The sequence below is a fragment of the Phascolarctos cinereus genome, unplaced genomic scaffold, assembly GCF_003287225.1.
Source record: "Phascolarctos cinereus isolate Bilbo 61053 unplaced genomic scaffold, phaCin_HiC Scaffold_4;HRSCAF=312, whole genome shotgun sequence".
In the NCBI taxonomy this organism is placed as follows: Eukaryota; Metazoa; Chordata; class Mammalia; order Diprotodontia; family Phascolarctidae; genus Phascolarctos; species Phascolarctos cinereus.
The window spans coordinates 418,770,372-418,791,288 of NW_027555847.1; the positions used below are offsets into that span (position 1 = coordinate 418,770,372).

General features: G+C 35.3%; 1 pseudogene; it reads left to right on the top strand.

Annotated features, from left to right (window-relative positions):
- Positions 1-1,881: 1,881 nt before the first annotated feature.
- LOC110223256 (putative homeobox protein NANOG2) lies at positions 1,882-2,812 on the top strand (annotated as a pseudogene).
- Positions 2,813-20,917: the final 18,105 nt, after the last annotated feature.

Below are 20,917 nucleotides of genomic sequence, written 5' to 3' on the forward strand. Positions count from 1 at the left end.
TGCAATAAAAGATTCTCTCCATAAACCTGGGACATATTCTCACAGAAGTACACACACTCTCAGTGGGAAGAGTGGAAACTCTTAATGATCACATGTTGAAACAGACACTTAGGAAATATGTGTCCAATACATCCATATGGAAGAATCACTATTGCTATAGCTGTCACTGAACTTATGAGGGCTTCTGGAGATACCATCGCACAGATCTGCTGAGCTTGCTCCCTTCTGGACATAGTGTCTCTGCTGCTTCATCCTGGGTGACTGGTGTGTCATGTACCTACTACTCTCTTGTGGTAGGGCTATTCTGACATTTGTCATCTACTAAACAATTGTGATTCAAACTCTTCTTCATCATAGGAGAAATTGGGTCCACTCTCAGTTGTTTTTTAAACTTATGAACAAGAGGCTAACTTTTAGGTCTATTAGAAAGGCAGGCTTTATATATGCATATAGTATATATAACACATTATCTCAGATGCTCTCTCTTAAGGATAAAGAGTTTTGTTTGCTCCCTGAGTTTCAGCTTCAGATGTTAACCTCTTTGAGAACACATACCAGTCAACCAGCTAGTAGCCTGTCTTTTGGAGTACGTTTCTTCCAGCTATCAGTGAAATCTCTGCTCAGTCTCTGTCTAACATAATGTATTTTGTTGTTATCGAGTTGTTTTAGTCATGTCCAACTCTTCATGACCCCATTTCAAGTTTTCTTGGCAAAGATACTGGAGTGGTTTGCTATTTCCTTCTCCAGCTTATTTTACAGATGAGGAACTGAAGCAAGCAGGATTAAATGTCTTGCCCAGGTCACACAGCTAGTAAGTGTCAGAAATCAAATTTGAATCTTCCTGATTTAAAGCCCAGTTCTCTATTTACTGTGCCACGTAGCTGCCCTAATTCTAGAACACCCCATTCAACTCAAGGTATTTCTTGATTGTCAACCTGAATTCCTCCTAAAACTATTTTGAGGCTAGGGAGTAGAGTGAGGACTGCATTCCAATGACTGTGTGAGTCTGAGCATGGTTGCTTTCCTAGATACCTTCTCCCCAAATCTTATGGATCTCTCATGTAAATGAAGGGGTTGGGAGAAGGAAATAACAAAATAATAAAGTGGAATCACTGAGAAGTTATGGGTGGATGAGAACAATTTGTTCCAGTGGCTATGAAGGTGACTGACACAGTAGAGCACTTGGAGCTTGATCAGACATTGAAGATGCCAAGGTCATCCATTTCATCCCAGGCCATCACCACTCATCTTGACTTTTGTCCTGCCAGGGTACTTTGATGACTCTGGAAGAGAGAATGAGGCTGATAACTTTCTGCAACTCTGCCTCATTTAAATTCAATTCATGCATAAGTGAAGATGTCACCCATCATCTACTATTTTACCTTAATATCATTGTGTCATTGGTCCTCTTTGAAAATGAAGGACAAATTACATTTTTTCCACCTAAACCCTTTATTGTAATTTCTTCCTCCTTGAGCAACTGACCATAAGCTTCCCAGACTTTAATCCTCTCTATATTATTAATATAAATGCTGTATGTATAAGCTACTGTCTTTGGTTGGTCTGTAGCTATTTGTGAATACTGATGTTTACAGGCCTATCTTTGAATAGCAAGATGGATACTGCCATGTGAATGAACATGTGAATTTGGAGCTAGAAATCTAGGTTTGGACATCCTCCTGTTTAGACTGGTATTCCTAGGCAAGCCACAACCTTTGTCATTTTTGAGTCTTGCAGTTTTCAACTGAAAGACTATTTTGCATTTGTAGAGCATTTTATACTTTGAAAAGCACCTTGCCAACCATACACTCAAGGCTTTTGTTCCTGGACTTATTGTGACTGCCCAGATTGGACCCCTTCCTTCAGTATGTTCCCTAAAACATGACCTCCACCTCTCACTCACAGTAATGCCAATCCTGCTGGCCCAAAGGCAATGCCAGCTGCCCTTACAACACCATGTCCCTGCCAGAGCCATTTGCCTCCCCAAGCCCTTACTCTAATTTCCAAAATACCAAAACTGGAAAAGCTCCAGCCAAGCATAACAATTTCTTCTGCTCACCCTTCATCCATGGATATGTTTATTCAGATATTCCTGACCCTGCCACTAGCCCAACTTCAAATAACCTTTCCTCCCAGATTAAGCCCAAGATCCATCATGGAAAAGAAGATCAAAGCCCGGTCAAAAAACCCAAGATGAGGACAATGTTCTCCCAGGCTCAACTAAACGTACTCACCAGTAGATTCATGGAGCAAAAATATCTCAGTCCACAGCAGATCCAAAATGTGGCTGAGATTTTGAACCTGACTTACAAACAGGTTAAGACCTGATTTCAGAACCATAGAATGAAATCAAAGAGATGGCAGAAAGATACCATGTGGTCAAAGAATGGCAACAGTATGAGTATGGTTCAGAATGGATCAGTTGTTGGGGTGTACATAAGCTTCTACTTTCCATTTCATCAGGATTTTATGATGAACCCTTCTGGAAACGTATTTTGGAACAACCAGACTTGAAATAACCAATTCCAGAATGGTGGAGAGGGTGCCTATCAACACCAGATGCTTCAGCACTCCTACCCTGCCATTGATTTGGGAGCTACCTTTGGAAATAATACTGGTGAGGTCTATCCCATGCAACTACAGACTACTATGAGTTGTTAATGTCCCCTACCTCATGGAATATCTTCCAAACAACTCCATGAACATGCAACTAACCCATAGAAAGTCAGAAGAGGACTATGATTATCGGCAGGACAGTGATGCTCAGGCACAATTCTTAGATCCCAGTGGGGCATCCATATTCCAGTTGTAATCTGGGCAGTTAATTCCCCCCCCCCCCGCCCCCAGAAAAAGTACTCTTTCTAGGGGTCTTTACCATTGGTTTCTTTTCCTGCCTTTTTAGTATCTCTGTTATATGACTGTTGTGATTGGTTGGTTTATATGGGTAAAGGCACATAGTAACCTCCTTAAATACTTGTTCATTTGACTTGGCCTGGCTTTTACCTTTCCAATACCAAAAGCTAAAAAGTATGCAATAGCCTTACATTGATCTTTTTCTTACTGAGACATGAATTTGATTGAAATTTGTTTTTTTTTTTTAATGAAAAACTCATTTGAAATCTTGTTCCAATTTTGTTGTTACAAGATGATAGACCAGCCAATTTAAGAGTTATAAATACGTTGTCTCTTTGTAACTTAAAAAAAAGAAATCTAGATTTGAATCTCTTTTTCTGCTATTGGTAATGCTACTTCATTTTTGTGAGATCTTAGGAAGGAAGTGAAGTCCTGAGATCTTTCATAATCTGTAAAATAAGGGGGATGGATTTTGAAGGTCCATTCCAGTTCTCTATACTATGATCCTACATCAGAAAGCCATTTAATTAGGACTAGTCCAAATTATGAAGCTATCAAGTTGCTCTAGAATTGTGCTACAACAAATAAATTAAATATATGTTTTCTGTGAATATATATTACATATGTAAGAAAAGTTATATACATGTTATATGTAACTTTTCTTCTTAGATTGTAAAAAGTATAGAATATCTATACTAGAATGTTTCACCTAAGTTTATATATGTGTACATACATGTATCTACATATAATATGTATGTACATGTATATGTGTCTATATAGTCATCCATCACATAAGGGACGTGTGTATACGTATATACACACAGATCCATGCATCTTTTCTTTTAAATGATAGTTGGCAATTAAAGAGTATTTGATTTCGTAGAGATGATGTCAAACTTGATAGAAAGGCCTAGGTTTTAAAAGTATTTCAGACACCTATTAAATGTGTGTCCTTGTGGGAGTAGCTTAATCTCTCTTCTCTATCTCCTTATTTATAAAATGAATTGGAATGAACCCCTAAAGTGTCTTTGAGCTCTAAACCTATGAAACTAAGATGTATGATGTGAAACTAAGATGTATGATGTGACAGTCAAAATCACCAGTACAACCTTAAGCTTCATTAATGAAAGCACAATGGCTAGAAAGAGGTAGATGAAATTCCATTATACTCTGCCTTGTTCAAACCCTCTCTGGATTAGGGTGTTCAGGTAACACATTTTAAGAAAGACTTGATAAATAGGAAAGCATTCAGGAGAGGGCAGTGGGCCAGGTCCTTTCTTTCCAGGCTCTGTTATGAGAAGATAATCAAATCCAATGCACTAGATACACAATTACTAGAGAAACATGCAGCTTATATTTTAACCTGTGCATCAAAGAAAGATGATTACATTGGAAATGAAAGGCACATAAAGACGAGTAGAATCCACTGGGGACTAATAGTAATGTGCCTCATGGGACAACTTCATTGAGTGAATAAAGAGGAAATTCTAACATACATTAAGACATGCCAGACAGCATGAGTGTGGAGGAATAGGTGCTAGCCTAGGCCATGATCCTCAACTTTTGTATACTTTTAGTGCTGTTCAAGTGAATATTTCACTGAAGACTGTTATTTACACCTGTTTGATTTTGAGATTTAGTTGATTCAGAATGTTCCCTCACTATGTTATACATTGTAAAGTCTTAAGTGTAGCTGATTCTCTTTTTTTAAAATTTATTTTATTTTGAACTTAATAAAACAAGCATTTCCATAACATAGTAGAAGAGAAATGCACATGATACCACAAATCTATTATGTACAACTTGCTATTCTTTTTAAATATATATTGAAGCTATAATGTAACTTTCTTTTTTTTTTCTTCTTTTCCCTATCCTCCTCCCCTTCCCCACCCCCAAGATGGTTATCATTATACACAAATGTGTATGTGTGTGTGTGTGTGTGTGTGTGTGTGTGTAATCATTCTGTACATACTTCTATTTATCAGTTCTTTCTCTGGATACAAATAGAATCTTCCTTCATAGATCCTTTGTAATTTGGGTATTTATAATAGACAAAATGACTTGATCACTCAAAGTTGTTCTTAAAACAATATTGCTGTTACTGTATACAGCATTCTCTTGGTTCTGCTCATTTTGCTGTTTATTATTTAATGCAAGTCCATCTACATTTTTCTAATATCATTGAGTATATAATTTTTAATAGCATGGTAGAATTCCATCACAATTATATACCACAACTTGTTCATCCATTCCCTAATTGATGGGCATCCCTGGAATTTCCTGTTCTTTGCTACTACAAAGTGAGCTTCTATAGATTGTTTAGAACATACAGGTTCTTTGCCTTTTTCCCTAACCATCTTGGGAAACAGACCTAGAAGAGGTATTGCTGGGTCAGAAAGTGTTATATTTTGGACATAATTCCAGTTTGTTCTCCAAAAATGTTTGTTCAGTTCACAGTTCCACCAAAAGTAAATTAGTGTTCCAATTTTTCCACATCCCCTCCAACATTTGTCACTTTCTCCAGTCATTTTAGTCAATCTGATAAGTGTAAAATGATATCCTCAAGGCTGTTTTAATTTACATTTTTCTAATCAAGCGTGATTAAGAACATTTTTTCATATGACTATAAATTGTTTTGATTTCTTTATCAGAAAACTGCCCGTTCATATCCTTAGACCATACATCAATTGGGAAATGACTCTTATCCTTATAGATTTGACAAAGTTCTTTATATATTTGAGATATGAGACCTTTATCTCAGAAATTGTCTATAAAATTTCCCCCCAATTTTCTGCTTTCCTTCTGGCTACATTTGTTTGGCTACATTTGTTTTATTTGTACAAACCCTTTTTAATTTAATATAATAGAAATGATCCATTTCATATCTCATACTTCTCTCTAGCTCTTATTTATTCATAAATTGTTAAATATCCATATGTCTGATAAGTAACATGTTCTTTGTTCTTAAATTTTCTTGTAATACCTCTTCTTATATCTAGGTAATGTATCCATTTCAACCTTATCTTGGTAAATGGTGTAAAATATTGGTCTATGCCCAATTTCTGCCAGTCTGTTTTCCAGGTTTCCCAACAATTTTTACCAAACAATGAATTATTATCCCCAAAACTTGAATCTTTACATTTGTTAAACACTAAGTTACTATAGTCATTTGCTGCTGTAAATTGTATGTCTATTCTGTTCCACTGATCTACCTTTCTACTTTTTAGCTAGTACCAGATAGTTTGGATTATGACTGCCTCATAATATCATTTAAGATCTGGTGCTGCTAAACCTCCTTCCTTTACATTTTTCCCATTAGTTCCTTTGATATTCTTGATCTTTTGTTCTTCTAAATAAATTTTGCAATTGTTTTTTTCTATGTCATTAAATAAATTTTTGTTAATTTAGTCAGGATGGCATTGAATATATAAAACAGTTTATGTGAAATTTTCATTTTTATTATATTGACCCTACCTACCCATGAACAATTAATATTTGTCTATTTAAATCTGATTTTATTTACATAATTAAAAAAAATAATTTTGGTCACATAGTTCCTGGATTTTTTTCAATTAATTTTTTAGTTGAGTCTTTGGGATTTTCTAAGTATATCATCATATTATCTTCAAAAAGAGATAGTTTTACTACCTCATTTTCTATTCTGATTCCTTCTATTTCTTTTTCTTCTCTTATTGCTATTACTAGGATTTCCAGTACAATATTGAATAATATTGGTGACAGTGGGCATCCTTGTTTCACAGCTGATCTTACTGGGAAGGCTTCTAGCTTATCCCCATTACAAATAATACTAGCTGATGGTTTTAGGTAAATGCTTTTTTATCAGATTAAGGAAAAATCCATTTATACCTGTACTTTCAAGTATTTTGAATAGTGTTTTATCTTATTTAAAAAAACACTTTTCTGAATTTATTGATATAACATGATTTTTGTTATTTTTATTATTGATATAATCAATTATGTTAATTGTTTTTCTTATGTTAAGCCATTGTATTCCTAGTATAAATCCTGCTTGGTCATAATGCATAATTTTTGTAATATATTACTGTAATCTTTCAACTAGTATTTTATTTAGGATTTTTGCATCCATATTCACAGATGAATTTGGTCAATAATTTTCTTTATATTTTTTTTATTCTTCCTGGTTTAGGTATCAGTACCATATATGTTTCATAAAAGAAGTTTGGTAGGACCCCTTCTTTGCCTATTATTCCAAATAATTCAATGTAGTTGGTTTTCTTGTTAGAAAAGCGATGTTGAATTCTGACCCTAGGTCTAGGTGGTACAGTGGGTAAGACACTGGGCCTAGAGTGAAGAAGACCTGGGTTTAAATCTAGACTCAGACACTTTTAGCTGTGTAACCTTGGGAAAGTCAGTTAGCCTCTATTTACCTCAGTTTCCTTAACTGTAAAATGGGAATAATAACACACCTACCTCTCAGGGTTTTTGTGAGGATCAAATGACGTCAGGTTTGTAAAGTGTTTAGTATAGTACCTGGCACATAGCTAGGTACTATATAAATGCTCCTTTCCTTTCTTTACCCTTTTTTGTTTATTGAAGTCCTGATCTGAGATTTCATTGATATAGGAAGCTTTTAGAGAGGGAACCTGTTCTGGTCAATGCAAATTGGCAACTGCATCACAATTTATTGTCTCAGAGAGTTGTTTGGGACACTAAGATTTTAGGTGACTTTCCCAGGGTCACACAATCACTATGTCACAGGCAAGACTTGAATCCATGCCTTTCTATTACAAAGCTGTCTCTTTAACCATTATATTACAATGCGTCCTGTTAGAGCTGTCCAAAGGTGAAATGGATTGCTTAGAGAAGTGAGTTTCTCATCCTTGTACATCTTTAAGGGAAAGCTGGGAGACCATTCACCAGGGAGTTTTCAGAAGAGATTGATTACTGCTCAGATAGCGGTTCAACTACCTGACCTCCAAACTGTAACTCTATGACTTTCCTGTCAAATTTAGCTGTTGAATTTTTTATTACAAATTCATGCATACGCAGACATCTTTTCCACAGAGAAGTTAAGAGAAGAAGGAGAGCAAAGAAGGCTGTTGCCTGTATTGGAACTCTATGGCTTATAATAGGGGACCTCAGTTGTTACATATGCTAAATTTACACTTTAGCAAGACCTTAGCAACAGAATAAGTGCAAGAGTCTGTGGTGGCAAAGTGTGGCATGTGATGACAGCACCATATGGGGAATTCTATGCTATCTGGTGACAAGTTGTATGTTAATGTTTAATTTAAGAAATATGATCATCTAAATTTGGCAGTAGGAGCCAGGAGTGAAAATGTTGGAGAGAGGGGAGAAAGGCATGAGAATGAGAACCTGAAACTACTATCTATGATATCCAATGAAACTTAAAGCTAGATAAAGAGTCATCATTTAGTCTTCTTCTGCAAAATGCTCTTATATTTAAAAATAAGTTTTTATTAATCTTGCAAATGAATATTCCTATTTTTACATGTGAGAAATCTGTTACTTTATTGCATACTACTATTTATTTGTATGGATTAAGGTTCCCTCCCCCATTTTTAACTACTTTGTTTGTTAACATTTAATCTCATATAAATATGGGTGCTTAAATTGCTATTGCAACTGTGAGTGTTTTGGCCACAAGTTGTGATTCACACAAATTGTAGCATATGGACTAGCATATGGAATAAGCCAAAAAGGATTGGGGTTCACTTTGTGGGAGCATATGTCACATCATTTTCTGGTATTGCTAATATAATCTAGTATAGGTAAATGTAATTTGATTTCAACTGCTTAGTTAAGACAAATAAAAAATAAGCACATTTATTTTAACAGAAGACTCTATTCAAAAATGCTAATTATTTTAATTGATGAATATTGAAGACTTGTTAACACTGTTCTAACTAAGTGAGCTTCCTTGACTCTCATTCCCATCACCAACTACATCTTTTTAATTATGGCCTGATTTTCTCAGAAATTTGTCATTCTTTAATCCCCATGAAGAAGAACATAACTGTGGATGAATATAAGTCAATACAGTTTCATATGCATCTACTCATGCCAAGGAAAAAACAGGACTATGAAATAAAAAGGAGCCTTGAAAAACCTTCCAAATACACCAGCATCTAGGAAATCATGAAATCAAACTTTAAAGAATGGGAGTGCATTGTGCCAAGTTTAGAACTCAGTAAAAAATTTTATTTTCACCATTTATAACCTAAAAAGATTTTGCAGGGATTTCACCTCATACACTGAGGTGGAACAAAACTTCTCATTTTTAATTAAAAAAAAAGTCTTAAAGGCATATCTTAAAAACCCCAAGATTTTATATAACATTATTTCTTGATTGAAATATAAATACCTAAAACATAAGAATTTTATTTTTAATTTAACCTTAACCATAAATGCTCAGAAAAATATATTGCATTGCATTATCTTCTCTAGAAAATCATTGAAAGCCACATTTGAGGATAAATGCAGGCACTGTTTCTATATTATACTATAGCAGAACACCATCATATTTCTTGCCTTCTCAAATGGGTGGGGAAGGGGTAGAGGGAGGGGAAAATTTGGACTTGAAAATTTAAAAAAATGAAAATTAAAAAAAAATGAAAAATAGTTAAATTGGTTCACCAAGGAGTCAAGATGGGTAAGAGAAGAGAGAATGGCTAGTGCAAGGGAAAGCACTAAGATCAAGGGACTGAAGGTCATAGTAGGGATGGAGGATAGGTTTTTTTTTTTAAGGGAAGGTAAAGGAAGAGGCGAAAAGTCAATAGATTATGGTCAGATAAGGGAATATCAGAATTCTTGAAAATGCCTAGTACATTTGTGGGTGATGCAAGATGACTATGTTTATATGCAGCTGAGGTGGGGTGGAAGGAAGTGAATAGATTAAAGAACTGAGTCGTTAGGGAATTTGAGGGAGAATCAGTATGTATATTGAATTCTCCTAGTATGAAGGCAGGATTTGGGGAGGAGAGAAAAATTGTGAGCCATGTATTGAACTCATTGAAGTTGGAAGGTGAGTGTCCTGGGGGATATGTATACAACAGCTACTAGGATTTTTATTGGTTCATAGCTGTAAATACTATGAACCTCAAAGGAAGAAAAGTTACTGAGTGATATAAGTATGGGAGAACCTCATAGTGGAGCAAGGATTATTCTAACTCCCTTCCCAAGGGGAATGAGTAAATGTGTAGCCAGTATTAAAAAGAGTGGTCAAGGAGGCTGTGTCATCTAGGAGAAGCCAGGTTTCAGTAAGGGCTAGTAGATGGAAGGAGGAGGAAAAGAAAAGTTTAAGGACAAAGGAAAGTTTGTATAGAGATGGAATGTCAGATAGTACAGTGGAAAGCCTGGGTGGTTTTTGGTTGATACTTCGGGGTTGGGATGGTTGAAGGAGATAAGTATAAGGAATTAGGTGACCAATCAGAGTGGGGAATGGGATTTGGAAGATAATCTTTGGGCTTTTGTAATTCCTTGGTTGTGAAGTGGGGTTGGGGTTGGAGTTGGGGTTGCCACTTTTTTCAGAGGAGGTTGGAGACTGGGCTGGAAGCAAGTACAGCACATGACTGGAGGGACATGGTCAGATGATCAGATGGGAGGCCTTGCTTCATGGCACCTCTTCACTATGAAAGGTAGAGATTAGGGAGGAAAGGGGCGCTGCAAGAGAACAAAGTAGAACTTGCACTGCAGAGGAAGAAGTTTATGTGGGGACTTCATGTGGGAAGTCTCTTTCCCCACCAAACTTCTTCTTTCAAAGGACAGGTGCAAAAGGAGACAAAATGCCTAAGGTCAAAGTGTTGGGTGCTCTTCTCTACACCAGAGGTTCTTCACATCTCATTTAGGATGTTGGATTGGCAGCAGGATGGTACAGATGAAAGTTGTTGCTTTGCAGCAGAGAGAGGTCCTTTACAGCAGATAGAAAGCACCCAGTCCAACCTCTTCCCTCATGGTCATGCTGTACCCAGCAGAGGATGGAAGACATAAGGTGAGTGGTCACAGGAACTCTTGGCCTCTTTTCTGAAACAAGAGGAGAAAATTAGGATTCTGTTTCCTTTTAAACTCCATTTGGCCATTGTTGTGTCCTGTAGAATGGAAACTAGAGCAGTGGACTACTATGGAGATTAATAATTACTTGTAATTGAAGTGAAGATAATACACACACATATACATGCATACATAGATGTATATATCTATTTTCACTTTTATGTATATATATTTGTGTATGTATATATACATATTATACATAATGTGTGTGTGTGTGTGTATGTATGAAATGGGGCATCTCTTAACTCTCTTCCAGTAATATATGTCCCACTTGATCTAAAAGGTACAGAATTAGAAACGTTGTTCTAAAAAAACCTTTGAGAAATACTGAGTATAATGGAAGAATTACTTCTTAGTTTCTATGTTGAATCCTTAAATTAAATATAACATACCAAAAATGCTTCAAAGATTATTATGCCTAGATATTGTGAATTTCATGGACCCAAAGAAGTTTAAGTGATAAGTTTCAAAGCATTTTAAAACTCTTTAAACTCTATGGCAGTTTATAAAGTTTAGTATAAGATATACTATGCAAGAGACTTGACCTGATGCTTGCTGATTATAATTATTTAAAATGTATTGTTATCTTTATTGAAGGGAAATATATTCTCAAAGTAAACAAATGGAACAATTGATCTCCCTCTTCAAAAGGATGGAGCACATCTAATGAGGGCGGGAAGAATATATGTGCCAAAATTGTTGGGGATTCTTTACTAGGATAGTTACACTAATGCTTTGTTGATATATCTATAAATTAGTCCAACAATTTTGGAAAGTAATTTGAAACTGTACCCCAGAACTTTGCTAAACTATGCAAAGTCAACCCAGTGCTACCATTATTAGGCAAATACTACAAAGAGAGCAAAGATGGAGAGAAAGGGCCCAAATGTGCAAAAATATTTACTTTTTATATAAAAATATTTATAATAGCATATTTTATTGTAGCAGAGACCCAGAAATAATTTGGGAAATCATCAACTGGGGAATGGCTGAACAAACAGTGGCATATGAGTTTAATATAATATTGTTGAATCAAAGGAAATGATGAAATGTGACAGATTCAGAGAAACCTGGGCAAGAAGTGTTGCCCCTTGAAGATGTAAGCAGTTTGATTGTTGAAAGAGGAAGAAAAAGTACTTCAATAAAAAGAAAAGTAAGTAAATCAACCTGTGAAGAATATAAGGTAATGCCCCTTTCACAGATTCACAAATGAATAATCTACTGGCTGGAAAGAATAAAAACAGAACTTTTGTTTAATAAAAACTAATAAATATATGTTTGCAAAGAGACAGTTTCAATATCAGATGTAAAGTTTCACTGTAAACATGATAGAAAATGGACTTTTTCATAAATTGGAAGGTTTTAATTACCTTGTAAAAGATATGACAATAATTTTCTTGTGGAAAGGGGCAAATAAGGAACTTTGATTTGCTAAAAACTTGAAATAAAAATGCAAAAAACCTACCTAATTTTCAGAAATGCAGAATTTTAAGAAGAATGGATTGAGGATTGAAAAGGGCTGATCGGCATTGTTGTTTCTTAGCTTATTTTCAGATAACTGTTTTTAGGCTCAGAGGTTAAGATTCATAAAGTAAAAAATCAAAGTTTTTAGACTGGTATGATTAAATAAAGATTGTTGGTTTTATAACTAAAAAAAGGGAATATTGATAAGGTTGTTTTTTTTTCTTCATAAGCAAAAGGTCAGTCATTAAATTCCAGTAGACTGTTTTGAGCCATTAAGCAGTAAAGAACAGAAACAAATGGACAGAAGAGAATTGAGCAGGAGAATGAAGACTCAACTATGACTGCAAAAACCAGCTCTGAAAGAGTTGTGTGAAGAAGCAGGCCAAGAGTCAAAATTGACAAGAAACCTTCTTCTATTAGTTCTATATTAGCTGGAGAAAGACTGATTCTCATTGGAAGACAATTGGGCTGCCCTTTAGTCTCAAATGTGGTTTGACAGAGGTCAACCCCCTTTGACATAATTGTTGTTTTCTGTTCCTCTCCTTCACATGAGAAGGAAAACAGAAAGGTTTTGTAGCTGTTATGCTGTCAAGATAACTGACTGACAGCTGATTGAATGCCACAGAATTTTGATGAGTGGAGAGGTGGCTGGGTTTGTCTACTTTGCTCAAAGAGAGTGAGCCTGATATACTCTGCAGTTCATACATTAAAGGGATCAGCTAGCTAATACAGTAGTTTAATACTTTCTGAATGCCTTTTTAAAGATGATTGTAAGTTAAAAGAGCTTGTAAATGCTTCATCAATTCAAGAGTAGAAGAGAAGAGGATTTGCCCATCGGGAGACTGGTGAGGACCAGAAGACGTGTGTTTAAAAAAGATGTAGCTTCATATGGTGCAAATGTTACTGAATTGACCAATGACATCAAGGCCCACATTCCAGAGTTATTTTACCCTGGGTAGAAGAGCAATAATAATTCTTATATTCATTCATTAAATAAGAGTTTAGAAAGTTACTGTTATGGGCAAGTCACTATACTAGGTGGTAGACATAAAAAGATGAACAGTACACATCTTTAGACACATACATATGTAACAGTATGAGTAAAGAAACACAGTGAACTACAGATCTTAACATAAGGAGAGTATGACCCAATCTATAGCAAACTCTTAGAAAACTTGTATTCTCATTTTCTCTACTTTCTTACCTCTGTTTTGTTTCTCACCACTTTATTATGTGGCTTCCCTACTACTGCATGGAAAATGCTCTTTCCAAGGTCACCAATGACGTCTTTATTACTAAACCAAACGTCCCTATGAAGTCCTCATCCTTCTTGATTCCTTTGCAACATTTGACATTGTTGACAGTCATACTCTTCATGACACTACTCTGCTGTGGTTCATTTACTATCTACCTTATTGATTTTGCATAGTTTTCCTTGGATGATTCCCATGTATTATTATCCATGTCCCATTCCCTCTGTGTCAGTATACACCAAGGCACTGTTCTGGGTTCTTTCTTATCTCTATAAATTTTCTCTCTTGGCAATATCATCAAGTCCCGTGGGTCCAGGTATCATTTCTCTGTAGATCAATTCTAAAACATGGCTAATACTCTCCTATATTCCATCCGGCATGTCTGTAGATTTGAAAAATTGATGTGAAAAATACAGTATGTGTTACACTTCCATTGTCTCCAAAATACGAACTCCTTTGTTGTCATTGGAAGCCTTTCACATACCAGGTGCATCAGATCTTCTCAGGCCAAAACAACATTGCATCCCATCATATGCACTGATTCTCCAGTCTGCAATATTTTCTCTCCTTATCTTTAACTATAAAAATTCCTAAATACCTTTAATGCTCCTCTCAAGTGCAATTTTTCCATTTAGATGTCCCATAGGGATCTCAATCTCAACATGTCCAAAACCAAATTTGTTATCTTTTCCACTAATCCTGCCATTCCTCCTAACTTCCTTATTTCTTCAAAGGCACCAACATTCTTTCAGCCACCTGTCTTTGCATACTAGCAGTAATAAATGCTTGCTGATTGATTCTCAAATCTTCACTCTCTCTCACCCCCAATATCCAATCAGTTACCATTTCTTGCTGATTTTGCTTCCTCAATATCTCTCATATCCATACCCTTCATACTACTTATATGGCAGCAATCCTGATTTAGGCTCTTATTATTTTTCTCCTGCACTGCTGCAATAGCTTTCTAATTGGACTCCATAAATCCAGTTTCTCATCTCTCCAATCTATTTTCCACACTGCTGTTAAAATTACAGGAAGGAAAAGAAGAAGGGTGAAATACAGTTCTGAAATGCTGACCTGACCATGTCATTTCACTATGCAAAAAGCTTCAGTGACTCCCTGAATTCAGAATAAGTATGTTAACTTAGGATGAACAACTTCATTTTGTGGTAAGTCTCTATCGTGTGAATAAGGAGTTGATATATAAGCTATTTTTCTGTAATAAGATAAGCACTTGAGTGGTATACTTTGACAATGTCATGTGTGTTCCCCAAATCTAGTAAACATCTACTGATGGTGTATCTGTGCCCCAAATCTGGTAAACAACTGATAAACACTTGCTAATGATGTTAGAAAACTAGCACTTTAATTATTTCTTTTCATCATAAACTTAAGTAATTAATCACCAATCAAAATTTAGAAGTAAATCGTAAACACCTTTAGCCACAGCCATAAAAACCCAGTGGAGACTCCAGCCATCAGTCTGCTTCTGGATCTCAATGAGGACAGACTCCTGTGTCCCTTACATAAGGAAATTTGAGCTTCCCATGTTCATTTGAGAGCAGTGATGAGTGATGGAGAATTGCTAGACTGTCACCTTGGAAGGAGACACACTGCCATCAGCTGTGCAGATAGAGAACCTACTTACAAGCACTGGTACAAGACATAAACCTTTAGAAATAAGATTGGTGATTATGTTCCTAGATGGTTGATGTTTGTATTATTGAATGGTCAATAAAGTTTGATTGCATACATTGATGAGTTTTAAACTTTTTTTAGTGTACCATCAATAAGCATATGGAACAGCAAATTGATTTGAAAAAATACAGTATGTGTTGCACTCCCATTGCCTCTAAAATGTGAAGTCCTTTGTTGGCATTGGAAGCCTTTCACAAACTAAGTACAGTATATCTTTTCAGACCAAAACCACATTGTATCTCATCAAATACACTGGTGCTCCAGTCTGGAATATTTTTCCTCTTCATCTATAACTCTTGAAACTTTCATATGCCTTCGATGCACAGCTCAAGAGTAATTACCTGTAAAAAAATCCTTCCTATTTCCCTATTAGTGTCTTCTCCTCCTCAATTTTTATTTACTTTATTATATATCTAAATGTATTCCCCCAGTAGAATTGAGCATTCTTTAGGACAAGAACAGTCTCATTTTTGTAGTTATGTCTCCGGTAATTAGCATGATTTCTGACTCATAGTAAGTACTTAATAACTGCTTATTGATTGATTCCCTAAGATATAATGGAATTTGGTTTATGACTAGGAAATAGTTATGGAAACATACATCTTGTTGACAGACCAAAAGAGATATAAGGGTTGCAATGAATAAATGGTCAAAGGATATGATCCGAGGAAAATTCTTCTGAAAAAATAGCTCTGAAAAAATGTAAATTATTTGCAACTATATCAAATATCACTCCAAGTGCAAGTAAAACATCCTCATATGTAAAATTGGCAAAGATACAAAAGACGGAAAAAGTCAATATTAGAGAGGTTTTGGCAATACAAGAACTGATAATTGATGGAGTTATGAAGTGGTCCAGCCGTTCCTGAAAGTTGGAATTATGCTAAGAAATTGACTAAAATGTTCATTCCAAAGTCACTAAATAGTACATACCCTTTTACTCAGTAATACTATTTCTTTGCTTATCTCAACAGAGATCAAAGATAGACATGACTCATGTGCAAAAATATTTGTAGTAGCTCCTTATGTTGTAGCAAAAAATTGGAAACAAAATTGGTGCTCATCATTTAGAAAATGACTGGACAAATTGGGGGTATATAAATCTCTCCTTTTCCTTTAACATAAGGAGGTGCAGCATAAGTTGAGGCATAGATAAATTCAACTTGAGTAGGACCTGTGTTTATTCTGACACTTTCTGGCTGTGGGACTGGGGATAAGTCACTCAATCTCTCAGTGCTCAAAGCAACTCTCCAAGATTGTAACTTACAAAGAAGGTGCTATCTTACATTTTTTTTGGGGGGGCAATTGGGGTTAAGTGACTTGCCCAGAGTCATACAGCTATAAAGTGTTAAGTGTTTGGGCTGAGGCCAGATTTGAACTCAGGTCCTCCTGACTTCAGGGCTGGTGCTCTATTCACTCTGTCACCTAGCTGCCCCTGCCATCTTACATTGTTAAGAGTTTTCTCATCTAGAGTTTAATATGCCAGCAAAATCATAGATCTAGATCCTATCTACCGAATTGCAAATTACATCCCAAAATTTGTGAATGTGATTATTGAAACCTTCTTTGTGATTTTGAAAAATTGTGTGGAAGAGAAGAGGTGGATTCTTCAAATTATATTCCAGGAAGCTTGATTTTGATTCTTGCCAGCAATCTGGAAAGTGGTATTTAAGGAGTGTTTCATTAAGAACAAGTTAGATAGTCAGCTAGTGATTCAGAATGAGATGCTACATTTATTCTCAGTCATGTCCAGTATATTAATTCATTTTGCTAGACTACATGCTTGTTGTTGTTGTTGTTGTTTCAAGGGAGGGCTTCTTATCTGTGGATACGAAGTGGGGATGGTAAATTAATGGATATTGATAAAAGGAAGTGCAAAAAAAAGATCATGAATAAAACAATTTTAAAATGTACAGAAGACAAAAACATTTAAAAAAAAGGGACACAAACATAGAGAAATTATATTATTACTTTGTTATGCATATATGCATACACATACATACATACATATATATATATATATATATATATATATATATATACTTCTTAAATAAAATGTTCATAGAAGTTCATCGAGTTTCTTATACAAATCCCTTATTTTGTTTGTTATATATTGAAATGTTCATATTTGATATGGCTTATTGAGTTAAAAAAGATCACTAATTTAAAAAAGAAAGAAATACATGAAAACAAAAACAAACTGAAAAAGTCATGCCATTAAAAGTTAAGCTCATTTCCATTTTTGAAAAGCTTACTAGAACTAGTTTATTAGGTAAATGCCATAGACATGTTATAACTGAATTTCAGAAAGGTATTTAACAATATCTCTATTAAGACTAATAAACAAGGACAGGGATTAGCAGAATATTCAGTACCAGTGCAGGTAAATAGGTTCAGAACACACTGAATGATCACCCCCACCTCCCACCCAAAAAGTGTTGGCCTATCCTGAAGGAGGCTTTGATATGAGTCAATAAATTAATATGGCAGCCAAAAAATCTAGTGAGTCTTATTCTACATTAATAGAATGAGGGAAATGATAGGATTGGTATCATTGTTCAGTCATTTTTTTCAGTAGTGTCTGACTCTTCATGACCCCATTTTGGGTTTTCTTGGCAAAGATACTGGAGTGGTTTGCCATTTCCTTCTCCAGGTCATTTTACAGATGAGGAATTGAGGCAAACACAGGTAAGTGATTTGCCCAAGGTCACTAGTAAATAGTAAATATCTGAGGCTGGATTTGAACTCACAAAGAAGAGTCTTCCTGACTCCAGGCCTAGTACTTTATCCACTGTACCACCTGGATACTCTAGGATTTATTTATCTTGTACGAAGTAGGCAGTCGATTAACATTTTGTAAATTAAATAGAAATACTAATCTCATCATGATTGGTGGACACTGAAAACTATATGCAGTTTCTGTCTCCTATAGAAAGGCAATTTTCATTTGAATGCTCATAAGGAATCTATTCAACAAACATTTATAGCACATTATCTTTGGCACTAGGGAAGATGTGAAATTTACATAAAACTGGAACTATCCTCATAGAGCCTGAAATCAAGTCAGGGAATACTTATACATAGATAACTGTGATACTCAATCATAAGTATTTTAACAAGCTACAAAAAGAAGGATTATGTGAGGTATGAATGATTGCACCATATACCATATTAAATTCTCATGCTAAATATAATATGGTTTTAAATGGAATTTGTATTTGAAACAAGAAGGTTTGTTGTTTTAGAACCAAGTTGTTGTTTGGATCATTATTCAGTGTTGTCCAGCTCTTCATGACCCAATTTGGGGTTTTCTTGGCAAAGAAACTGAAGTGATTTGCCATTTTCGTCTCTTGCTCATTTTACAGATGAGGAAACTGAGGCAAACAGGGTTTAGTAACTTGCCCAGGGTCACACAGATAAAAAGTGTCCGAGGCCAGATTTGAATTCTTGACAATAAATCTTCCTGCCTCCAGGCCTAGTGTTCTATCCACTTGCACCACTTAGTTGCTAGTGAGACTAAGTACATTTTAGCTAATATGAGAATGCTGTTCTCCAGAGGGCATTAGTTTATGTTCTCTAATGCTTCTGAGCTAGTCAGGTAGAGAGAGAAAAATTATAGTAATGCTTTATTTTGTTGAAATTTCAATGTATATGTTTGTTATTAAATAATTGTTACATTATAGAAATTATTCACTATAGATTCCCTGGGGAGTTGCTCTGCTAACCATTTTCATCCTTAAAGAAATGATCCCCTCTCATGAGGTTTACCACTATCTTCCAGGAAATATGCCCCTCTCCCAATTTGTTTACAGACTGTTTCATCACAGATAAGTTGTTTCTTTGGCTGCGTTTCCATGGCCCCTCTAACTTACAGAACAGGCTAACTTAATGATTTATGACAGTCAATAACTTCTATATGATGCTAAAAATCTTAGCCCAAACAGCCAGGCTGTTTTCCAACTGTAAAATGTCAAGTAGTGCATCTCATAGTTATTCAATCACCAGGCATTTATTAAGCATCTACTGTGTACTAGATGCTGGGTAAACAAAATCAAAAGTGATACAGTTTCACCTTTAAGAAGGTTAAAATGTAGATGGTAAAGAAATCACACATGTATGTGTGTATATATATGCATACACATACATATGCATATATCTGAATATACATATATGTGTACATATGCATATGTTACACATATACATATACATATCCATACATGCATACTAGGTGGGATCAGGCAAAACTTCTTGTAGAAGGTGGTACTTGAGCTACATCTTGAAGGAAGGGGGAAATTCTACAAGACGGAGGTGATACAGGAGTACATTTTAGGTATAGGGAATAGTCAGTGCAAACGTATGAGGAGAAAGAAGGCCAATTTGGATGGATCATAGAAATGGATGAATGTACAATAAGTCTGCAAATAGGGATGGGGCAAAGTTGTAAAAGGCTTCAAAATCTATACAGAAGAGTTTATATTTAATTCTAGAGGCAATACGATGCCACAGGAATTTAAGGAAGGCAGTGACATGGTCAAATCTGTGGTTAAGCAAAACAATTTTCACATCAATGTGGAGGCTAGAGTAAAGTGAGGAGAGATGAGTCAAGACCTAAATTAAAAGATCATTACAATAATATAGGGGATTAGTGATGAAAGCCTATAAGGTGATAGCTGTATTAAGTAGAGAAAAGGGAATGAACGATAATTGCTGAGTAGATTTTTAGCATAAGACGCTTTTGTATAATGGGCCAGCCCAGTGAACAATTGTGAAATAGGTTAAATTTGTCATTTGTACTCTCATTTACTCATTTTTATATCTCCCCTATATAAAGTAAATACCACTGTCATGATGGGTGCTCCGGCATTTCACATAGGTATATATATTTTCACTAGGTAGGACACTATTCTCTAGACTTTGCTGTACTTCTTCTCCATCAGATCTTGCCAATGATCTAATTTCTTATAGGTAGCCAGTAACTAATTTGAGAAACTAATACATGCAAATGAGTATAAAGGATGCTAATAATGGACTAATGAATGTCAATATATTTGAAATTTTAATCATATCCTATTAGAAATTTTGTTTCAACTCAAAAGAAAGAAGAGTTTGGAAGGAGAATTAGGGGCATGACTCAACTCCTACTAGTTAGATAGCTGTCTCCTCTATTTTAAAAGAGTTTTTGCATTTTATAATATGATTTCAAAATGTATTGAGCTGAATTCCTTTACAGAGAGATATTGCCTATATTAGAATGAAAAGCAATAAGAAGTAGATTTTGAAACACAAAAAGTTCTCAGAGACATATCCAGTGACTACTTGATAGTTTTCTTGAGTCAATAGATGTGTTAGATAACATAATATCCATATAATTGGGGTTATTTTTCCCAAAATCCATTATCCACATCTGGCCTGATGACATTTCAGCTACCATTTTCCTCTTTTATTTTTACTCAGGCTTATAAGATATTCTTCTGTTTTCTTCTCTTTGGCTTGGCATTCCATTCATGGCAATTTTATTATCATATATCCTTAAACTTAGGATGGCCACATTCCTCATTTTACCTATTGAACTACTCCCTTTCTTGAAAGCCTATCTC